Genomic DNA, 5714 nt, shown 5'->3' on the forward strand with positions numbered 1-5714 from the left:
ACACACACACACACACACACACACACACACACACACACACACACACACACACACACACACACACACACACACCCCCACCCCTAAACTCCAGTGGCTCCCTGTTGGCTCCAGGATCAAATACAAAATTTTGTTACATTCAAAATGCTTTATAACATAGCCCTCTCCTACTTTTCTAGTTTTCTTAAGCTTTACTCTGTGCCACATACTCTTCCATCCAGTCACCCTGGCCTCCTGGCCATTTCGCAAAGAAGACACACTATTTCTTGGCTCCAGGCATTTTCTCCTGCTCTCCCCCATACCTGGAATGCTCTCCTTCCTCTCCTCCAACTACTGACCTCCCTGGTTTCCTTTAAATTTCAACTAAAATGCCACCCTTTATGAAAACCTTCTCCAACCCCTTTTAATTTTTTTTTGTTTTCTCACTGTTCTATCCTGCACATAATTTACTTTGTTTATATCTGTTTGCATGTTGTCTTCCTCAGTAGACTGTAAGCTCCTTGAGGGCAAGGATTGTCTTTTGCCTTTTTTGTTTCCCCAGCACAAGGGTGCCTGGCACATAGTAGGTGCTTAATAAATTTGTATTGATTAATTTATTAACTGACACAAGTTTGTCACAGTTCTCTGATGCTATCTCCTTCATCATTTATTACAACACAATAGATTCCATCACATACGTATGCCATAATTTTTTTGGCTATTCCCCAATTGATGGGTATCTTCTCAGTTTCTAGTGCTTTTTCACCACCAAAAAAGCTGTATGAATATTTTTATACCTATGAATCTTTTTCCTGTTTCTTTGATTTGGCATATAGCCCTGGTAGTGGTATCACCAGGCCAGTGGTTATTCACAGTTGAATAGATTTGGGGGCATCATTCCAAATCATTTTCCAGAATGGCTGGACAAATTCACAACTCCATCAACAATGCATCAATGTACCTGTTTTGTCACAGTCCATCCGGCATCTGTCATTTTGGGGGTCAACTTTGCCAATCTGATGAGTGTGAGGTTGAAGGTTTTTTTTTTTAAATCCTTCTAATTATTTGTAATTTAAAGTATTTTTTTTTCTTATGCTTGTCAGTAGCTATGGCAGATGAGATCAGCAAAGCTCAGACTGCCCAGCCCAGGGGAGACACCATCTTCTGGAAAACAATTTGCAAGAAAATCCTGGCCAAAATAATTTTTTTTCTTTTTAGGCAATTGGGGTTAAGTGACTTGCCCAGGGTCACACAGCTAGTAAGTGTCAAGTGTTTGGTCTGAGGCTGGATTTGAACTCAGGTCCTCCTGACTTCAGAGCCAGTGCTCTATCCCCTGCGCCACCTAGCTGTCCCACCCAAATCATTTTGAAGATGACTGGTGTCTTGCTTTCCATAATATTTGCCCACAAGCCCCAACTCATTTCCTGGTGATACCTAAGAAAGCCATTACCCAGATATCTGTTGCAGAAGAGGATGATGAAAATCTTCTTGGACACTTAATGATTGTTGGTAAGAAATGTGCAGCTGACCTGCGTCTGAAGAGAGGATACCAAATGGTGATCAATGAAGGTGTAGAAGAGGGGCAATCTGTCTATTATATCCATCTGCACATCCTTGGAGGATGTCAGATGAAATGGCCTCCTGCATGAATTGTTGTTGGAATGATTTTTTTTTTTAATTTAGAGAACAAGGCAGGTTTACTACATATATGTTAAGCTAAGTATATACTTAATGTTTTCTGCGAAACAAGAAATTGGGAGATCACTTCAAAATGTACACAATAAAGGAGTTATCTGTTCCCTATGGGGGAAAAAGAATTACAAGTATCATCTTCCCATGTAGGATGTAAACAGCTGAGATCTATTGAATCTGTTCTGGGTTTTTTCCCTTTTTCACATGTGTATGTTTCTTTTGGGTCTTGATATTGGAGGTCAAAGTTTTGGTTTAGTTCTGGTCTTCTGCTTATCAAGGCTTGAAATCCTATTTTGTTTGAATGATTATTTTTTTTCTCTTGATGTATTATGTTTAATTTTGCCAGGTAAGTGATTTTTGGTTGTAGTCTCAGCTCCTTTCCCTTCCAGAATATCATGTTCCATGGCCTCAATCCTTTAATGTTTCAGCTGCTAAGTCCTATGTAATCCTGATTGTGACTCCTTGATATCTGAATTGTTTCTTTCTGGCCACCTGCAGTAATTTTTCCTTCACTTGACAGTTCTGAAATTTGGCTATAATGTTCCTTGGGGTTTTTATTTTGCAATCTCTTTCCTGAGGTGATCGGTGGATTCTTTCAATGCCTATTTTGCCCTCTGGTTCTAGGACATCAGGGCAGTTTTCCTTGATAATTTCTTGAAAGATGCTATCCAGGTTGTCCTTTTGATTATGGCTTTCACATAGTCTAATGATCCTGACATTGGCTCTCCTGGATCTATTTCCTGTGTCAGTTGTTTTTCTCATGAGATATTGTATATTTTCTTCCATTTTTTCATTCTTTTGAATTTGTTTGATTGATTCGTGATGTCTCATAGAGTCATTAGTTTCCACTTGCCCAATTCTAACTTTTAAGGTTTTTTTTCTAATGAAATACAGTTCTCAAAACAGGTTTTTTATTTTAGAGTTCACAGACCCCAGGTTAAGAACCTTTGTTTAATGCTAAGAAAAAGGTCACCCAGGGGCAACTAGGTGGTGCAGTGGATAGAGCGCTGGCCCTGGATTTAGGAGGACCTGAGTTCAAATACGGCCTCGGACCCATAACACTTACTAGCTACCCTGGGCAAATCATTTAACCTCATTGCCTAGCAAAAAAAAAAAAAAAAAAAAGCAAGCAGCATAAAACCATCAGCAATCATTTTATGTAATGGGAAAAAGCTAAAAGCCTTCCCAACACAATCAGGGGAAAAGCAAAGATGCCCATAATCACCTCTGTCATTCAATACTGTACTAGAAATGTTAGATATACAGAAGAAAATAAGACAAGAAAATGAAACTGAAGGAATTAGAATAGGCAATGAGGAAACAGAACTATCACTCATTGTAGATAATATGATGTTATACTTAGAAAATCCTAGAGAATCAACTAAAAGCTACTTGACATAATTAACAACTTTAGCAAAGTTACAGGATTAAAATGAACCCACACAGATCATCAGCATTTCTATATATGACCAACAAAGCCCAGCAGGAAGACATAGAAAGAGAAATTCCATTTACAGGAACTGAAGACAATACAAAATATTTGGAAGTCTACCTGCCAAGAGAAACCCAGAGACTATAAGAACACAATTACAAAATAATTTTTACACAAGTAAAGTCAGATCTAAACAACTGGAAAAATATCAAGTGCTCATGAGTAGGCTAAGCCAATATAATAAAAATGACAATTCTGCCTAAACTAATTTACTTATTCAGTGCCATACCAATCAAATTACCAAAAAATTATTTGATAGAGATAAAAAAAAATAAGAAACAAATTCATTTGGAAGAACAAAAGGTCAAGAATATTAAGGGAATTAATGAAAGAAAAAATCTTCTCCAACATTTATCATTTTCCTTTTCTGTCATATTAGCCAATCTGACAGGTATGAGGTAGTATCTCTGAGTTTTTTTTAATTTATATTTCTCTAATCATTAGTGAGTTAGAGCATTTTTTCATATGACCAAAAATAACTTTGATTTCTTCTTTGGAAAATTGCCTATTCATAACTTTTTGACCATTTACCAATTGGGGAATGACTTGTAAATTTGACTAAGTTCTCTATATATTTAAGAAGTGAGGTCTTTATCACAGAAACTTGCCATTAATTTTTTTTTTTCTGAGTTCCCTGCTTTCCTTCTAATCTTAGTTGCTTTCACAGGTTTTCCCTATTGATTCTATTGAAATTCTTGACCTTTTGTCTTTGTGGATAAAAATTCTACCTTCTCATTTTACAGATGAGGAAGGAGGGGCTCATGGAGTCTAAATTCTTGCACAAAGCCACACTAGTAATGCCCAACGTAGGGTCCAAACTCAGGCTTACAACCTGGGTGTCAGCCTCAGCTCCTAACTCCTGACTCTTTAATCAGCAGTCAAGTCTTTGCATTTCTACCTCACACCTTTCCTATATGCCCCCTTCTATCTTCTGATAATGCTGCCACCCTGGTCCCTGCCCTCATCACTTCATGTCCAGGCTACTGCAAGAGCCTCCTGATGGATCTCCCTGCCACAAGTCTGTCCCTGATCCAGTCCATGGCACTCTCAGCTGTTCAATTGAGCCTCCTCTGTCTGAGGTCTAGTCATGTCACCTCCCTTGTCACTAAACTCCAGTGGTTTCCCATTCTAGAATCAAATATAAAATCCTATTAGGTTTTCTAAACTCTTCCTAACCTGGCTGCCTCTTACCTTTCCCATCATTCTGCACTACTTTAACACACCAACAATCTATCTCCTCACTCCAAGCATTTCTACCTGTTTTGCCTCATGCCTGGAACTCTCTCCTTCCTCCTGCTCATTTCCTGGCTTCCTTCAGGTCCCACCTAAAATCTCATCTCCATTCAGCAAAAACTTTGCCCCCATCCCCCTTAATCCTAGAACTGACCTTTTGCTGATTAACTCCAACTTGTCCTGCCTACATATTGTTTGTACATTGCTAGGTGCCTGCTGTTGTCTCCCACTGACTGAACTCCTTGAGAGTAGAGGCTGATTTTCCCTATCTTTGTATCTGCACCACTTAGCACAGTGCCTGGCATACAGAAGGTGCTTAAAAATGCTTGGTGACTTACCCTCAATAAGAGTGAATGAATGAGAACATGGATGGAAGGTCGGTGGTTGTTCAGTCATTTCATTCGTGTCGGACTCTTCTGTGACCCCATTTAGGGTATTCTTGGCAGAGATACTAGAGTGGTTTGCCATTTTCTTCTCCATTTCATTTTATGGATAAGGAAACTGAAGCTGACCAAGTTCTGTGACTTATTATTGCTAATAACCTGACTGGCACTGCAAGAAATAGTGACTTTCTCTTGTCAAGATATTCAGAGACACTCTATTTTTCAGAGCTAAATCCAAGCAACCAAGCTGTGCCCTGAGCTTGGCATAACAGTGATCCTCTGTGGTCATCATCTGGGTGATCTCACCCTCTGGCAAAATCATATAATTATTGTATTGCTTTGACAAACACCAGGTGTTCTCTGAGCTCAGACAAGCACCAGACAAGTACTCATGTTCTGGTCATGAAGTGTTGTTATGAGTCAAACTTGTCACATTGGTGCTATTACCTCTCACAGACCTGAGCTCAAATCCAAGTTCAGGCACTTGCTAGCTGTGTGACCCTGGGCAAGTCACTTCACCCTAGTTTCCACATCTATAAAAGAGGGTCTATAACAGCACCTGCTTCCCAGATTGTTGTGAGGAGCAGATGAGACAGTCCTTGTAAAGTACTCAGCCCTGCCTGGAACACAGGAAGCTCCCCCTAAACGTTAGCTCTTAGTTTTACTGAGCCCATCCACCAGACAACGGGCATTTCCCAGGCACAGCTACATGCTCTCCACGTCTCCTGGTTTCCCTCGGGTCAGTCTCCTTGACGGAGGAACCAGACACAAAGGAACACGGCCTCGCCCTGGCCGGCACCCCCTTGACCTCTCCTGCTGCCCCGGGCCCACTCGTGTCCTGCTCCTCCTGGAAGCCCCAGGGAGCCGAGCCAGCGGTCCACGCATCCAGCCCCAGCCCCTGGTTTCCCTCCTCAGAGCCGAGGCTTCCCTGTGTGTTT

The 5714-nt window shown here is 40.5% G+C and overlaps 1 pseudogene; it reads left to right on the forward strand.

Moving 5' to 3' along the window:
- Window positions 1–1084: 1084 nt before the first annotated feature.
- On the forward strand, window positions 1085–1625 carry LOC114049293 (annotated as a pseudogene).
- Window positions 1626–5714: the final 4089 nt, after the last annotated feature.

The sequence above is a fragment of the Vombatus ursinus genome, unplaced genomic scaffold (genome assembly GCF_900497805.2).
Source record: "Vombatus ursinus unplaced genomic scaffold, bare-nosed wombat genome assembly UNPS02003092.1, whole genome shotgun sequence".
Classification (NCBI taxonomy): Eukaryota; Metazoa; Chordata; class Mammalia; order Diprotodontia; family Vombatidae; genus Vombatus; species Vombatus ursinus.